The sequence below is a fragment of the Triticum dicoccoides genome, chromosome 3B (genome assembly GCF_002162155.2).
Source record: "Triticum dicoccoides isolate Atlit2015 ecotype Zavitan chromosome 3B, WEW_v2.0, whole genome shotgun sequence".
NCBI lineage: Eukaryota > Viridiplantae > Streptophyta > Magnoliopsida > Poales > Poaceae > Triticum > Triticum dicoccoides.
In genome coordinates this window covers 263119748-263138810 of record NC_041385.1, presented here as the reverse complement: position 1 = coordinate 263138810, position 19063 = coordinate 263119748, and the positions used below count along the sequence as shown (strand labels likewise).

At 46.9% G+C, this 19063-nt stretch overlaps 1 long non-coding RNA gene across 1 annotated transcript; it reads right to left on the bottom strand.

Moving 5' to 3' along the window:
* Window positions 1–12594: 12594 nt before the first annotated feature.
* Window positions 12595–13839, bottom strand: LOC119281230. Its single transcript, XR_005138308.1, has 3 exons — window positions 13629–13839; window positions 13361–13452; window positions 12595–13288 (listed from the first exon to the last, which is right to left on the bottom strand). It is a non-coding gene; the product is annotated as an uncharacterized LOC119281230 (long non-coding RNA).
* Window positions 13840–19063: the final 5224 nt, after the last annotated feature.

Below are 19063 nucleotides of genomic sequence, written 5' to 3'. Positions count from 1 at the left end.
GTTTGATCGTCTTTCAAGTTCTTCATAGTAATCAACAGATATAAATCCCAAGTGACTCAGAGAATAGAGCTATGATCCCCGACAATAGCGCCAAAAATTAGTCTTGATAACCCACAAGTATAGGGGATCGCAACAGCTTTCGAGGGTAGAGTATTCAACCCAAATTTATTGATTCGACACAAGGGGAGCCAAAGAATATTCTTGAGTATTAGCAGTTGAGTTGTCAATTCAACCACACCTGGAGAACTTAGTATCTGCAGCAAAGTGTTTTGTAGCAAAAGTGGTATGATAATAATAGTAGCGGTAGCAAAAGTAAAAGTAAATGTTTTTGGGTTTTTGTAGTAGTTGTAACAGTAGCAACAGAAAAGTAAATAAGCGAAGAACAATATGTGAAAAGCTCGTAGGCAATGGATCAATGATGGATAATTATGCCGGATGCGATCCCTCGTGCAATAGTTATAACATAGGGTAATAGAGAACTAGCTCCAATTCATCAATGTAAGTAGGCATGTATTCCGTAAATAGTCATACATGCTTATGGAAAAGGACTTGCATGACATCTTTTGTCCTACCCTCCTGTTTTCAGCGGGGTCCTTACGGAAACTAAGGGATACTAAGGCCTCCTTTTAATAGAGAATCGGAACAAAGCATTAGCACATAGTGAATACATGAACTCCTCATACTACGGTCATCACCGAGAAGTATCCCAATTATTGTCACTTTGGGGTTGTCGGATCATAACACATAATAGGTGATTATAGACTTGCAAGATAGGATCAAGAACACACATATATTCATGAAAGCATAATAGGTTCAGATCTGAAATCATGGCACTCGGGCCCTAGTGACAAGCATTAAGCATAGCAAAGTCATAGCAACATCAATCTCAGAACATAGTGGATACTAGGGATCAAACCCTAACAAAACTAACTTGATTACATGGTAAATCTCATCCAACCCATCACCGTCAAGCGAGCCTACGATAGGAATTACTCACGCACGGCGGTGAGCATCATGAAATTGGTGATGGAGGAATGTTGATGATGACGACGGCGACGAATCCCCCTCTCCGGAGCCCCAAACGGACTCCAGATCAGCCCTCCCGAGAGAGATTACTGCTTGGCGGTGGCTCCGTGTCGTGAAACGCGATGAAACTTTCTCTCTGATTTTTTTCTCCCCGAGACGGTATATATGGAGTTGAAGTTGAGGTCGGGAGGTGTGCAGGGGGCCCACAAGATAGGAGGGCACGCCCTAGGGGGGGGGCTGTCTCATGGATAGCCCGTGGGCCCCCTAGCCTTCATTCTTTCGCCAAAAATTCTTATTAATTCTGAAAAGTGCCTCCGTGGATTTCCAGGACATTTCGAGAACTATTCTTTTCTACACATAAAACAACATCATGGCAGTTCTGCTAAAAACAGCGTCAGTTCGGGTTAGTTTCATTCAAATCATGCAAGTTAGAGTCCAAAACAAGGGCAAAAGTGTTTGGAAAAGTAGATACGTTGGAGACGTATCAGTGGGTCGGCTAGTGGCTTTGTGAGGTAAGTTGGTTTTTCCTTTTTATTTTGTTCTCTTTTCTGTCTGCAAGTTTGTGGCTTTTCTAAAAATACCTAGGCACTTTCAAAAATCACCAAACTGCTCATGCCCACTGTATGGAATATATCCTACAGTAAACATTTTAGTTTGGGATTATTTGGACATTTAAAATATTTAATAGCATTTAAATGCACAAATGCAATTAACATATGATTTAATCCAGTGACCTTAGGATGTCCTAGAAAATTGTGCACCATTTTTGTCAGAGGTTTAAGACCAAAGCAAAGATGATGAACATTTTAGAAGGGCATTTCAGGTTCATTGAAAATGATTTTAGTAAACCCTATTTGGATCAAGGGGGTGTTGGTGGTTCTGTCATTCCCATTTCGAAGTTTCTTGTCAAAGTAAACATGATGCAAACATTCTAATGCATGAACTATCTAGGGTGTGACATATAAAGTGAAATCTTTTGAAGCTTGACAATCACAATATTGGTCATACAACCAATTCATGAATGGTTAGTATAAGGAAGAGAACTTTGACATGCAAATATATCATCTTGGAAATCTTCTATGATTGTGAATAACCATTAATTATTTTCAAACTTGAGAAAATTAGTTGAAGTTGGACAAGGAAAACAACGTAATGAGTTATGGTTGTGTATATTTGCATAGAAGTTATATTTTCATGGATCCTCCAACATGTGGTGTTTGCCTAGGATCCTTTTCTAGCCAAAAAATCGTACTAAGTAGAGATACTACTTGTGCATCCAAAAAACCTTAAACCCGATTTCTTGCCATGAGAGTCCACCATACCTACCTATGGATTGAGTAAGATCCTTTAAGTAAGTTGTCATCGGTGCAATAAGGCAATAAAAATTGCTTCTATATATGTTTGATCTTTTATTGTAAGGGAAAATTAAGCGTTGTACAAACTTGTGATGGCAAAGTAATAAAAGCGATGGACTGCATAATAAAGGTTGCTATCATAAGGGGCACTATAACGTGATGTTCCTTTGCATTAGGAGTTTGTGCATCCAAAAATAAAAAAGTGCATGACAACCTCTCCTTCCCTCTGCGAAGGGCCTATCTTTTACTTTTCAGTATTTACTTTTATGCAAAGGGTGAATAGTATGAATTCTCATTTCAACCTCAACTATTCTCTAGTTGGCAAGCATTATGTGGTGGGGAAAGATCTAGGCACATATGACCAGTCAATTATATTTGATCATGAATTATTATTGTTGACAACTATCTCTATGATAATTGAGTTGGCAGGCAAAATATTAACCCCTATCTTTCTCTGTGTTCGATGGATGCCATTTGTTCTAAGAATATGCTTCGAGTACTAGCAATCATAGAAGACTATATGATGATTGAGTATGAGGAGCTCTTACTTAGACTTTGTTGAATAAGTTGAATTGCAATTGCTTGGTGACTAAGAATATAGGTTGTTGAGTTTCAAGAGAATTCATTGTTTGAACCATAACAAGTGAATTGATTGCTACTTTATCATGATGAGTTTTATGAGAAAGAGTTATTTTATGATGCTAGGAAAAGTGATTGAAATTATCATTGACCAAACTTATGCACTATGCTAGCATTCAATCTTAATACATTATATCTTTTATAATTACCTACTCGAGGACGAGTAGGAATTAAGCTTGAGGATGCTGATACATCTCCAACGTATCTCTAATTTATGAAGTATTCACCCATTATATTATCATTCTTGGATGTTTTACAATCATTTAATAGTAACTTTATTTCATTTTTGGGACTAACCTATTAACATAGTGCCCAGTGCCAGTTGGTGTTTTTGCTTGTACTTTACTTCACGGGAAATCAATATCAAACAGTGTCCAAACACAACGAAACTTTTTGGAGAATTTTTATGGACCGAAAGACCAAGGATGGGCCAAAGAAGTACCAAAAGGGTGCCCCGAGGGGGACACAACCTACCTGGGCGCGCCTGGGGGCCCAGACGCGCCCTGGTGGGTTGTGCCCACCGCGGTGGCCTCCCGCACCGCCTCTTCACCCTATAAATTTCCAAATATTCTAGAACCCCCAAAATAACCCTAGATCAAAATTTTCGCTGCCGCAAGCCTCTGTAGCCACGAAAAACCAATCTAGACCCCGTTCCGGCACCCTGCCGGAGGGGGAAATCATCCCGGCGGCCATCTTCATCATCCCGGCGGCCACCATGATGAGGAGGGAGTAGTCCACTCTCTAGGCTGAGGGTTTGTACCAATAGCTATGTGTTTAATCTCTCTCTCTCTCTCTCTCTCTCTCTCTCTCTTGTGTTCTTGAGATGGCACGATCTTGATGTATCGCGGGCTTTGTTAATATAGTTGGATCATATGGTGTTTCTCCCTCTCTATCTTGTTGTGATGAATTGAGCTTTCCCTTAGAGATTTCGTTCTTCTCGGATTGAATACTTTTATGGATTTGAGAACACTTGATGTATGTCTTGCTATGAATACCCGTGTGACAATGGGGTATCATATTTGATTCACTTGATATGTGTTTTGGCACTCAACTCATGGATTCCCAAGGTGACATTGGGGTAATCAATGCACAGGGGTTGATGCATGTTCTCATGTTTGTTTCTCCGGTAGAAATCTTGGGACACTCTTTAAGGTTCTTTGTGTTGGATTGAGTATTATGAATCTGAATTTTCTTTGGTGTTATTTTTGTACAAACTCTTGATAGATTGATCGCAAAGAATAACTTAGTGTTATTTTAGTACAAACTCTTGGATAGATTGTTCAGAAAGAATAGCTACAAACAATTTCTTCTTATGTTCTCCACTAGATAGGAATTTTGAGTGATTCTTCATCACACGTTGAGGGATGGTTATATGATCCAATTATATTAGCATTGTCAAGAGATTGTACTTGTGAAAGTACGGACCCTAGGCCTTGTTTTCAAGCATTGCAATACCATTTATGCTCAGTTTTACCGATTCCGTCAAGGTCTTCAGGAGCTCAGGAATCTGCTTAGGGTGCTGCATGGAGAGTTCCACTGACGACGAAAGCTCCTCCTCGAATGACAGTGGTGAGGAGGACATCGCCAGTGACGATGACGGCAGCGGGCAGGAGGACGACGACTCTGACTCTAGCTGATCATCAGTGGCAGCACCATCATCTGCTCCGCCCCCTCCCCCGGCAACACGCCTTGCCGGGGGTTGCGTCCTGCTGGCTCTAGCGTCGGTGGTTGACGGGCTTCCTCGTCAAGCTCTCCATCGCCTTGTTCCCCATGCCCGTCACCATTCTTCGCATGTCGTGCCTGGGGAGGAAAGGGGCAAGAACGGGGATTTCGGGGCACTTATCTTTTTCTCAATTTGTAGGCACTTGCCAAATCTTAACTTTCTAGAAAATTTAATATTCTGAGCCCATGCTTATGTTTTGTAATATTTGTACTTGCATCAACATATCAATGAAAAAGATGAGCTGTTGCTGGGAACTCATGCATGTATACGTTCATGCAGAGGTGAAACACCCCTTTAATAAAAATAAATGAGTTTCCTCGGTAAGCTATCTTGCCGGCGCCCTTTGTGCCTGCCGGAGAGTCACATCTACCGGGTTACAAACACAGGGTCCAGCCACTTGCTAATCTCCTTTTACCAAAGGTTACTGCAACCACCCCGACTGAAGTAGCGTTCGGGTCGGGGATGGGAACATCTAAGTCTAAACAGAGTGGCGAGGTTTTCTAATGCACAAGTCACAAGTTATGACATGAATGGGCAGGAGATGAACTTTATCTGGTTGGGTTGTCGAGGACGACGTGCCGAGCAGTCTTCTCAATTTCTTGCTAAAGTGTTGTCACTGCGGCTGAAAGAAGGAGAGGACAGGGGCACAGAGCCTTGGTGGTTCCCCAGTACCTGCTAGGATCTAAGATAGCACAATATCCTGGACAAGCACGCATGCACACATATATATACATAAACAAGGAAACTAGCAGGAAACTGTACATACTAAAAGCTATCTGACTGTGCATAGGGTTTGCGCGTGGCTCTGCACATAGGGTTACATGCCTCACCAACAAGGCTAGTACAAAAGGGGGTTGCCGAAGCTGCCAGCAACCACGCCCTATGGGTAAAACTTGCGAAGATGTTCGATATTCCAGGAGTTGCTCACCGGAATGCCATCTTTAGTCTCCAAGCGGACTGCGCCGGGCCTGGTGACTCGTATTACTCGATAGGGGCCTAACCACTTTGGCGTCAACTTGTTTGAATTCTTGGCGGATTGAACACGCCAAAGAACAAGGTCGCCTTCCTCAAGGCTTCGGGCGTGAACCTTGCGGCTATGATGCGGCGCAAGGCTTGCTGGTAGCATGCGGCTCACACAACAGCTCGAAGACGATCTTCCTCAAGGAGCGTTGCATTATCTTGGCGCAACTGCTCTTGCTCAAGCTCATCATAAACGAGCTAACCTGTATATGAGTTCCGTGGGGAGAACTGCTTCTGCCCCGTATACCAGGGCAAAGGGTGTCTGGCCAGTGGCTCGATTTGGTGTCGTTCTGATTGACCAAAGAACTGTTGGCAATTCATCAATCCAGCGTCTTCCGCCCTTGCGCAACCTGTCGAAAGTTCTCGTTTTGAGGCCTTGCAATACTTCAGCATTTTCCCTTTCTGCTTGGCCATTGCTTCTTGGATGAGTAACAGAAGCAAAGCAAACCTTGCTGCCAAGGTCTTGGATATACCGCATGAAGGTGCAGCTCGTGAACCGTGTGCCATTGTCGGTGATGACTCCGTTTGGCACACCAAACTGGCAAACGAGTCCCTTGAAGAACTTGACGGCCGACTGCGCTGTCACCTTTCTCACTGGCTCCACCTTCGGTCACTTTTTGAACTTGTCAATCACAACATACAAGTACTCAAAGCCCCCGACAACACGGGGAAAGGGGCCCAGTATGTCGAGCCCCCAGACCGAAAATGGCCAGGAAAGAGGAATTGTTTGAAGGGCCTGGGCTGGTTGATGAAGCTTGTTTGAATGAAACTGGCACGCTTCACACTTGGTTACTAGTTCCGTTGCATGCTGGAGGGCAGTGGGCCAGAAGAAACCTTGCCGGAATGCTTTGCTGGCAAGGGCGCTTGACCCTATGTGGGAGCCACATATGCCTCCTTGTATCTCTACCAACAGCTCCAGTCCGTCCTCCAGAGGAATACATTTCAATTTCACGTTGTTCGGTCTCCTTCAGTATAGGACATCATCCACAAACTGGTACATGCTAGACCGACGGGCTACTTTTTCTACTTCTTCCTGCTCCTCAGGGAGCTCCCCCGTTTGGAGGAAACGAACTGTATGCTGTGCCCATACTGGAGCCTGAGGCTCGACGGCAAGGACTAAAGGCATGTCTTCTGCAGCGGGGGCAGCGGTCTCGACGGCAAGGGCTTGGGACCCTGTCGGAGGCTGCTGCTCCCCGGCTAACTTGGGGTACCCGGCAACTTCCTTGTCGGCGGCTCCTGGGAGCTCCGAGGGAAAGTATTTGCCGGGGCCCGCCTTCCTTTGCTTGTTCTACTCTACTGATGGTTTGACGGATGGCTGAATTAATTGAAGCACAAAGGTATGTGGTACCACAGGTAGCTTGAGGGCAGTGCACTTTGACAAGTCATCGGCAATGCTGTTCTCTGATCGAGGAACATGCTCTACTTGTAGACCGTCAAAGCGCTCTTCCAACTTCCTCACTTCATCCATGTAGGCCTCCATCAGCGGGCTCAGATAATCCTTGTTGACTTGCTTGACGAGAAGTTGTGAATCTCCTCTGATAATAAGCTTCCTAATCCCGAGGTCCGCCGCGATCCTGAGACCGGCAAGCAGCCCCTCGTACTCTCAAGTGTTGTTTGTTGACCTCTCCCGGGGAAAATGCATCTGGACTACGTACTTGAGGCGCTCTCCGGTGGGTGCGATGAGCAGCACGCCGATACAAGCACCTTGTAATGAGAAAGCCCCATTGAAGTACATAATCCAATGACTACTTGCCTCTTTGCCGGGAAGGGTGGTTTCTTGAACTTCTTCGTCGGGCGTGGATGTCCATTCTGCTATGAACTCTTCCAAGTCTCTACTCATGATCGTCGAAGTACTTTCAAACTTGAGCCCAAAGCTCGACAGCTCCAACGTCCATTCCACAATCCTCCCAGTTGCATCTGGGTTGTGCAAGATTCATTGCAATGGGTGGGGAGTGATGACGGTGATCTAATGTGCTTGAAAATAGTGGCGCAGCTTCCTTGAGGCCATAAGAAGGCCGAAAAGCAACTTCTGGATGCCAGAATACCTTTGACCGAGTCCCCTGCAAGAGGGAGCTGACAAAATAGACTGGGTGTTGCACCACCTTCTTCTTCTGCCTCACTTTGCTTACTTGCGCAGACTCTGTCTTGTTGGAACCGGGCTCTACCGGGGGTTCTGCCTTGCCGGCATCGGGCCTGCCGGCCCTGGTTCCTTGTCCGATGGCCTTGCCGCCGCCATTGCCTCTTCCTCAACTTCTCTCTCCGCCACTAGCGCAACACTGACCACTTGATTTGTTGTCGCCAAATACAGCAGTAACGACTCTTGTGGTTTGGGTGTGACTAGTATTGGCATAGAGGAGAGGTACCTATTTAAATCTTGCAGCGCTGCCCCTGCCTCCAGAGTCCATTTCATTGGACCTGCCTTTTTCAAAATTTTGAAAAAGGGGAGGGCGTGCTCAACAGACTTAGAGATAGACCTACTCAGGGCGGCAACGCAGCTGGCAAGCGTACGGACGTCCTTGACTCGTCTGGGCGCCTCAATCTGCTCAATGGCTTTGATCTTGTTAGGATTCGCTTCAATTTCGCATTGAGACACAAAGAACCCAGGAAGTTTGCCGGATGGGATGCCGAACACACACTGAGCTTGAGGTTGATCTTGCACAAATTTGCAAAGGTTTCTTCTAGGTCCTGCACGGACGTAGCCTTGTCTTTGGTTTTGACCACTATATCATCCATGTAGGCTTTCATATTCCTATGGAGCTGGGGCTCAAAACCAATTTGGACTGCTCAGGCGAATGTCAAACTAGCGCTCTTCAACCCGAAAGGCATTCTTACAACATTATGTACCACATGGGGTGATGAACGGGGTCTTTTCTTCGTCTTCCTTCTTCATAAAGATCTGATGATATCCTGAGTAAGCATCAAGGAATGACAGTAGGTCACACCCAGTAGTGGAGTACACTATCTGGTCGGTATGTGGCAATGGGAAAGGATCATTTGGACAGGCTTTATTGATATCAGTATAGTCGATACATAGCCTCCACTTCCCATTTGCCTTACGTACTACCACTGGATTGGCCAAGCACGTCGGGTGGAGTACTCCCTTGACCAAGCCTGCCGCCTCCAACTTCCTGATCTCCTCGATGATAAACTCTTGTCGCTCCAAAGCTTGCTTTTTGACCTTCTGCTTGACGGGCCATGCATGGGGGCAGACAGCAATATGGTGCTCAATCACCTCCCTGGGAACACCGGGGATGTCGGATGCTTGCCATGCAAACACGTCGACATTCGCCCGCAAGAAGGCGACGAGCGCGCTTTCCTATTTGCTGTCAAGGGTGGAGCTTATGGTAAAATCTCCGCCTGTGCCATCCTCCTTGACGGGCACCTTCTTGGTTTCTGGTGGGGCCATATTTGACTTCTTGCTCTTGCCGGTAGAGCTCTCTGGCACATCCTTAGCGGGAACGCAGCACTCCGAAGAGGCGTTTTTGCCGGAGTGAGTGTAGGAACCCTTGCCAGAGCCAGGAGTCTTGCCGGCAGCCAAGGCCTTGTTGGTCTTCTTCTTGGAAGCGGGAGTAGGTGTCTTGGCGGAGGACGCTGCAACCGCCTCTTGATAGAGCTGCTCAGCGCAGATGAGCGCATCCTTCTTGTCGCAGCTGACGGTTATGATGCTCATCGGGTTGGGCATCTTCAGCTTGTTGTATGCGTAGTGTGACGCCGCCATGAACTTGGCCAGCACCGGGCAGCCAAGGATCCCATTATATGGCAACGGGATCTCGGCAACATCGAAAATGATTCTCTTTGTCCTGTAGTCGAGGTCGCCACCGAACGTGACCAATAGCGTGACCTTTCCCTTGGCCTGGCTCCTCCCCGGATTGATCCCTTGGAACGTACCCGTTTCCTCAAGATCCTCGTCAGGGATCTGCAGCCTCTTGATCACATTGGGCGAGATCAAGTTCAGACCAGCCCCACCGTCAACTAACATCTTCGTCACCTTGAGGTTGCGTATTGTTTGTGATACCAACAACGGCAAACACCCGACCGCAGTTGTGCGATCAGGGTGATCCTCAGCGTCGAAAATGATGGTGTGTGGGACCACCTTAGTGGCCTCTGTGCGTTGACCATCAATTCTGTCGCATTAATCTCACGTGCCCACTGTTTAAGTTAGCGGTGGGAGGAATGCAACGAGGCACCTCCGTCAACACAGATGACCTCCATCTCTTTCTGAAACTCATGCTCGGTGGACTCGTCGTCATCATCATGATCGTCATCCTCTTCTTTCTTGTCGCGGCCTCGGGCAGGCCTCTCTTGTTGCTTCTCCTTGTCACCGCGACCTCCTCGGCCTCCGCACTTCCTGCTGGATCCTTCAGTGCCACCTTGGCCCTTCTCCTTGTCTTGTCTCTCATACTCAGCCCTTTGCTTCTCCATTAGCAGCTCCACTTGGTGGAAATTATGGAGATCGTGGCCCTTGGTATGGTGAATTTTGTAGTAATGCTTGTCGGAGCCCTCTAACTTGCCGGCAGCCGCCAAGGCCCGACAGGCGTTGCACCCGGCAATCTCCTTGCCAGGGTCAATAACCTTGGCCTTGCCGGATTCCTCAACGGCAAGCACGGTCTTGACCTTGCGCTTCCTGTTACATCGTCGGCCCTTCTTCGTTGGGGCGGCGACGTCTTCGTCTTCTGAGTCACTTCCCACATCAGCATTCTCATCGGGGTACTTTCTCCCTTCCTCAGCTCGGGCACATCTATCGGCCAGAACGTATAGTTCGGCAACATCTGCAACCTTATTCATCACCGGCTCTTCATGCATCTTACGATTGTGCATGTTCTAATGGAACACGCCGATGACAGCGGCGGGATGAACATCGGGGATGTTGTACTGCACATGGCTGAATCTCTGTATGTACTTACGCAAGCATTCATCGTCCCTTTGAGGGATCACATGCAAATCACTTGCCTGGCCAGGAGCTACGTGGTCGCCCGTGAAGGCACCAACAAACTCATGGCACATATCAGACAAAGAGGATATGGATTCTATCGGCAAATGCATCAACCATGACCTGACATTGGGCTTGAGTGCCAACGGGAAATAGTTGGCGAGTACCTTGTCGTCTCGTGCTCCGGCAGCTTGCATTTCAATGGTGTAAATGCTCAGGAACTCAGAAGGGTGGGTCTTGCCGTCGTACTTCTCCGGGACCTCCAGTTTGAACACGCGGGTGTTGAGCCACTAGAACTGCCACAGCTCATGGGTGAACGCTGGACAAGTTATCGCATAAGGAAAGTCGCCGGCATCCCCTGGAGCAGGCCTATACGTAGTAGGCCCAGCACGCCTATCAGATTGATGACGTGCGTCCCGTCGCCGCTCGATAGTGGTCCGAGCGTCTTCCTTGAGCCGCTCTCGGAGAACTTGACATTGGTCACGACGCGTCCGTGGGTCTGACAATGCCATGGACACGTTATCATGGGCGTCAACCTGACGGGCCGGCCGTGGTGGAGGGGAGTGCATCGTGGTCGCGCCACCTCCAACCCTTCCACTGTCAACGTGCGCCGGCTCGGCGGTCCGGCGCCACGAGGGACTTGCTTCCCCGTGGCCATCCCTGTTGGCATGGCCAATGAGGCTTTGGATGGCAGCTCTCCACTCTTCTTGCTTCTCCAAGGCAGGAGGAAAGTTGAGGAGTAGCTACACCATTGCCAATGCCTCTGCTCATATGGGCAGCAGCGACAGGCACGAGGAATGGGAGGAACTCAGACTTCTAACTATGTTAGAAGGAGTCCCACCACGATTCCGCGGTCGCGTGCCCTTTTCGCCAGCATCATGGCACGCATGTTGGTCCTGCGCGTCCTGAGAGTGACGCTGAGGGCTTTTGTCGCAGCGATGCCTGAGGTCTCCAACATCACGGCGATGTTCGTTGCGCACGAGCTGAGAGGAACGTGGCACGTGCGCTAGCGGGGTTGTCTTCCCGCCCTTGGAGGTCCCCGCGCTACCCGCAGGTAGCGCCGTGATAACCCACAAGTGTAGGAGATAATTGTAGCCTCTTTCAATAAGTAAGAGTGTCGAACCCAACGAGGAGCTAAAGGTAGAACAAATATTCTCTCAAGTCCTATCTGCCACTTATACGACTCTACGCACGCTTAGTGTTCGCCTTACCTAGAACAAGTATGAAACTAGAAGTACTTTGTAGGTGTTGTTGGATAGGTTTGCAAGATAATAAAGAGCACGTAAACAAAAAGTAGGGGCTGTTTAGATAAAGAAGCAATAAAGTAAATATATCGAGTGTGGAAAAGTTGTGGCAGGAGTTGTGAAATTGTCCCTAAGCAATTGGCTACTTTACTAGACCGATAGCAAGTATTATGTGGGAGAGGCATAAGCCACTACAACATGACCCCACCTATAGCAACGCTTTTTTCCGTATCTAAAAGTCCATATATGCATTGTTAGGGTCTTTACCATCGGATTCAGATGCGTAGCCTTATCCGACGTTGCTAGCGCATAATGCAACGCTTATACTTCCGTTGGTAAAGAGACCATTGCAAGAGTACAACACATAAAACCGATTTTTACAACACTCCTATACGTTGGTGATTGCTAGGCAACAAAGAATTTGCAAGGCTTCAGGTGTCGGTGCATATATAACATGAATAATATTGTATAAAGCCAGCAATTAAATTAATGCTCCGCATAATGATGATAATTATGTGTATCAAGTGAGGAAAAAAAATAAGAGAAAATATTCACAAGAGGAAGAAATCATATATCAGTTAAAACTATTGAATTACAACAATGGGTATTACAAGAGGAACATCATCCAAATGTGATGCATAATCTAATATTTTCTTGACAGGAAAATCTAAACTAAAATTGTCCATCAACGTCCCTACAAATTAACTAAAACTAACTGAGGAACATTGTCCAAAAGGAACATCCCACAACTTAACTAAAATTGAAAGCATCCATTAGCATCAGCATCATGAACCAGAATATCATCGTCGTTGTCGTCATCGTCGTCGTCATCATCATTGCAATATACTTGTTACGCAACCATATAATCATCCATATATCTTTTGAATCTACAAAGAAAATTAACAAAATAAACTGTTAAAACATAATGCATTGACATGATGCAAGTAGTGATAAAGGAAGGATATTAGACACATACAAAGGTTGAAGGCCATGCAATATTTTTTCTGCATTACCAATATGATTGCAGTTTTTGCGACTCTGTACGAAATCTTCAGTTTTCGCAAGTGTTGTATTACACTGCCCAAAATGCATTTTAATTTCAGCACCATCGAGTTTAAATTTAGGATCATAACTTGGAACTATAGAAAGAACTACGTCCCTGTTATGATTCTGAAAATATACTAGCATGAGTGTTAGTGATCATTGCTGACTAATAAAGATTCCACAATATACGACATAGCCTGCAGAACAACATGGCTCAATAACATTATATGGACAGTAGCCTAAGCGCTATTGTGCTACTTCTCTTCTCTTCTCCATTCAATTAGCAAACTGAACCAAACATCTGAAACTGAACAAAAACATTTAGCTCTAGTTGGTTTGAGTCATCCAACAGGAAATGGACAAACCTACAGGTGCTCACCATGCTTTTGAATGAACCTACAGCCCCAAGTCCACTAAAACAAATTTACATGGTCATCACCAGCCTAGAGATCCATTGCTAATTTTGTACACCTACAGTCAAAAAGTTTTGTGTGAACTGACAGATTTATTTATTGCTAAATATATCTATTGAAGCCTATAGCCCCAAATCCTATAAATTTGCATCAACGACAGCATAGAACCTAGCATAGCTCAATGGTCATGAACACAATGAGCAGTAGTACGGTAGGGAGAGGGAGAGTGTATACCTTCCATGGTGTCCCCCAACATCAAGTTGGTGCGTGCAGCTGCAAAGCCAAGGGAAAAAGGTTACAGGTGTCTCATGCATCTCTAGAACAGCGCAACACAAGTAAAGCTTCATCAAGTTCCTATATAATAAAAGAAGAGAATCTATTCGTCCCATTCTATGTGTCCTAGTTACTATCTTGGCAACTTTACATCTTGCTCAATGAATTTATCCCTGAGGCAACCACAGCTGCAGACCACCCCAACTGGATGCTTTCACTCCCTACAACACAATCGAGTGAAGAGGAGTATTCATCAATACATGCGTACAGAACATGTTTTTTTCTTAATAAAACAATAGTGATACAGTCGATTGTACAGTTCTTTCTTCTGTTATGAGCTTAAAGGATGGAGAATAGAACACAAATCGCCACACCGGCACTTCCTTCACTCGACAGCCTTGCCGCCAAAGATGCCCGCGGCCGCTGCTTCAAACTGCCATTGCTACACCTCAGCTGCCACATGAACCATCGTTAGATTGATTTAGTAATTAGCCTAAAAGAATATATGTTGGCCATGGTCAAAACTTGAAACAGGAGAATACTAAAGAAAATAATCAGGGCCTCGGAGATATATACTGTATTAATTAGACCCTAACCTAATTTTTAACTATACCTAGGTTTTTTTGTACTAATTGCCTCAAACACACTCGTTACTGCGTAGATGGGCTTCAGGATCCCTCCCTACAGCCACTACTTCTTGCAATGCAGCAGCAGCGTAGGTGCATTGCCACGGTTGGAGGCCATGCCGACCTTCCAAGCCTGAACACATCAGGACACTTTGGCAGCAAAACAAAATCAAATTGACCTCAACAAGCAGGCACTTGATCCCAGACAATAGAAAATCCTAAGACCACCAGAACAACAATGTCTCCTGATGTGCCACGAACCAGAGTAGAGGGAGGAGTGGACCAACTCACCTGAAGAGGGAGGAGGAGGAAGCTCGTCGCTGCTTCATCCCGAGCCCCAGCAAGATTGTCCACTGGCCGTTCCTCCCTGCATGTCTACATGAGAAGTGAAGAGCTGAGGTTAGAGAAGGGAGAGAGAGAGAGAGAGAGGATGAAGCCAGGGGAGGGGATGCACTCACCGGATGAGACGAGGACGACATGGCCACTGACACCGGATCTGACGCCCCAAACGCTAGCCATGGGGGATGGGTCACGGGTGGGCTTTGGTGGCAGCAAGCACTCGATCTAGCTGGATGGGAGGGCTCCACAGAGCAAAGGGACATCGGGCTATGCTTGGCGCCGGCGGGATTCACCGGAAATCACCTGATGCAGCCGCCGCAGGTAGCACGGCGAGGAGCCGCATGAAGAGATCGGGATGGGACGCGAGAGGGATGGTTGGGTGGGGATGTGGCGGACCCGGCAGCCCCCGGAGCTGTGAGGTGGGAGGAGGGGAGGGGGAGGGTCGGCGCAAGGGGGACGAGGCGGGTCGGAGGAGGGAGACGAGGCATTGGTGGCGGCGATTTGGGAGAGACGAGGGAGTCGTGGGCTCTGTTTCTCACGCGTCTCCCTCTCCTTTCCTCTATTTTTTTATAATCATGATAGGGTCATGAGCTGCAAATATGCAACGCATATACTACAACGCATATATGTGTATCTATTCTGAATTTTACAACATATACTCAAAATGTTGTAGAATTTTTGTTGCTTTATAGCGGGTTTCCTTGTAGCGAGCTAACATACTTTCTCTTCTTGGATCATATGCACTTATGATTGGAACTCTAGCAAGCATCCGCAACTACTAAAGATCACTAAGGTAAAACCCAACCATTGCATTAAAGCATCAAGTCCCCTTTATCCCATACGCCACAACCCCCTTACTCGGGTTTATGCTTCTGTCACTCAAGCAACCCACTATAAGCGAATCATGAACATATTGCAACACCCTACAGAGGGAATCCCTCACGCTTGCGCGACACGGAGGGGAAAATAGGACAGCAACGTAACCACAAGCAAATTAAACCAATCATAGCAATTCATCAATCATCGATAGGACAACGAAAATCTACTCAAACATCAAAGGATGGCAACACGTCATTGGATAATAATATGAAGCATATAGCACCATGTTCAAGTAGAGGGTACAGCGGGTTGCAGGAGAGTGGACCGCTTAATATAGATGGGGGAAGGTGATGGAGATGTTGGTGAGGATGATGGAGGTGTTGGTGAAGGTCGCGGTGATGATGATGGCCCCCGGCGGCGTTCCGGCGCCACCGGAAGCAAGGGGGAGAGAGACCCCCTTCTTCTTATTCTTCCTTGACCTTCTCCCTAGATGGTAGAAGGGTTTCTCCTCTGGTCTTTGGCTCCCATGGTGTGGGAGGGGCAGAGCCCCTTCGAGATTGGATCTATCTCTCTGTCTCTCTCTGTTTCTGCGTTCCCAGATTCTGCCATGGCACCGTTTCTTTTATATCTGGAGATCCGTAACTCTGATTGGATTGAAACCTTCACGCAGATATTTTTCCAAAAATTAGCTTTCTTGCGGCCAAAGAAGGGTGTCAACCGCCTTACGAGGGGCCCACAAGGGTCAGGGGCACACCCAGCATGGGCAGGCGCGCCCCTGCCTCGTGGCCACCTGGGGCACCGTCTCGCGTTGGTTTTACTTCCCAAAAATCATAAATATTCCAAAATGATCTCCATCCGTTTTTATCCCGTTTGGACTCTATTTGATATGGGTTTTCTGCAAAACATAAAACATGCAACAAACAGGAACTGGCACTGGGCACTGGATCAATATGTTAGTCCCAAAAAAATATAGAAGGTTGACAAAAGTATATGAAAGTTGAAGGATATTGGCATGGAACAATCAAAAAATTTAGATACGGCGGAGACGTATCAGCATCCCCAAGCTTAATTCCTGCTCGTCCTCGAGTAGGTAAATGATAAAAAAGATAATTTTTGATGTGGAATGCTACCTAGCATAATCTTAATCATATGTATAATCATGGCATGAATATTAAGACACGAGTGATTCAAAGCAATAGTCTATCATTTGACATAAAAACAATAATACTTAGGGCATCTGAGGGAGTCCTGGATTAGGGGGTATCCGGACAGCCAGACTATATACATCATCCGGACTATTGGAGCGTGAAGATACAAGACTCAAGACTCCGTCCCGTGTCCGGATGGGACTCTCCTTTGCGTGGAAGACAAGCTTGGCGATCCGGATATTGTATTTCCTTCCTTGTAACCGACTCTGTGTAAACCCTAGCCCTCTCCGGTGTCTATATAAACCGGAGAGGTTGGTCCTTAGAAGGCCGATCACAATTACCATCATAATCATCATAGGCTAGCTTCTAGGGTTTAGCCTCTACGATCTCGTGGTAGATCTACTCTTGTACTACTCATATCATCAATATTAATCAAGCAGGAAGTAGGGTTTTACCTCCATCGAGAGGGCCCGAACCTGGGTAAACATTGTGTCCCTTGCTTCCTGTTACCATCAGCCTAAGACGCATAGATCGGGACCCCTACCCGAGATCCGCCGGTTTTGACACCGACATTGGTGATTTCATTGAGAGTTCCTCTCTGTCGTCGCTGCAAGGCTTGATGGCGCCTTCAATCGTCAACAACATGGTCTAGGGCGAGACTTTCCTCCCCGGACAGATCTTCGTGTTCGGCGGCTTCGCACTACGGGCCAATTCGCTTGGCCATCTGGAGAAGATCGACAGCTACACCCCAGGCCACCAGGCCAGGTTCGGAAACCTGAACTACACGACCGATATCTGCGGAGACTTGACCTTCTATGGAATCAGGCATGTGCCAGGAACGCCGGACAACCACGATGAGCACGGCTTAGACCTGCTGTCAGACAGTACTCGGGATATCACCCCTACCGTAGCCCCGGACCTAAATCCGGAGCAGACTGCGTGGCCCAAGGACGGGTGGATGGACCCCGCCCCGCAGGCCGCACACTCATCGGCGGTAGAGCCGAACACAGGCCTCGCCTCTAAGGAAGCCCATGACTCCGGACCCCCGGACTCGTATCCGGTTGTAGGTACCAGTCCGCGCTCTCCTGAGCCTGCTGAACCCGGTTGGGCTCCAGTAATGGAGTTCACCGCAGCGGATATCTTCCAACACTCGCCCTTTGGCGACGTGCTGAACTCATTGAAGTCTCTCTCATTGTCAGGAGGCTCGTGGGCGAACTATGTCCAGCTCGAGTGGGAAGCAGGCAACGAAGGAATTCATTGCCCACCCACCACCCAATTCATTGCCACGATCGATGATCTAACCGACGTGCTTGACTTTGACTCCGATGACATCGACGGTATGGACGACTATGCAGGAGAAGAACAGGAACCACCGCTCACGGGGCGGTGGACAGCCACCTCCTCATATGATATATATATATGGTGGACACTCAGAAAGAAACCAATGGCGATAAGGCAACGGAGGATAACCCCTCAGGGAGAAAAGCAAAAGATGGGCGTCGTCGGCGCCGCTCCAAGCCCCGCCACAACAATACCGGCCCAGGAGATGAAAACAATCCGGATGGTGCCGAAGAGGAATACAACCTCGATCACCCTGCCTTCGAGCAGGCTGAACAGGCGACAGACGGATATCCGGAGGAGGACAACTACATGCCCCCTCCGAAGACGAGATTAGCCTCGGCAATGCTGAATGCGGCGTGCTTGAGGATCCAGTGGAGCAAGTTCGCTTCAAGCGACGGCTCATGGCCACGGTAAGGAGCCTCCAAAGGAAGCAGCAGCAGCTCAAAGCTGACCAAGATTTGCTCGTGGAGAGATGGACCAAGGTCCTGGCCGCCGAAAAATACAAACTCGACCGCCCCGACAAAGGGCACACACGGCATAATTTGCTACCCCAACCTAAGCAGGAGAACCCAAGGCACATACCCCGATGTCAACACACCACAACGGTCCAAGACAATATGAAGGATACACGAAGAGGCATCCTCAAGCCTCGGCGCAATTGTCATAAACGTCAATGTGACGCCCGGGTAATTAAGCTACAGTAACCCTCTGGTATGATGCCACGTCACCACGATTACCGTTGCTAATCTCGTGTTAGATCGAAACCGATTTAAAATCAAATTCGAAATAAGGGCAAACATCAAAAGTATTCAAATAATAAAAACAAAATGTTCGGTTTGTGCCAGTTAATGCATAGATGGTTAGGATGTAGAATCCACATTTTTATATAATGAATAAATGCACTAAAAGATTTAAACGGTAGCAAAAACATTATTTCAATGCCTTTGGTATTTTATAAAACACTAAACTATTTTATTTTGGGTTAAAACCTTTTATGGCTGAGGGTTATTTTGAAACGTTATTTTAGGAGCTATAGTCATATTTTACTAAGTGAAAATAATGCGGAATTAAAATTAAAATAGAGAAGAAAAGTAAAAAGAGAAATAAATACAAGAAAATGCAG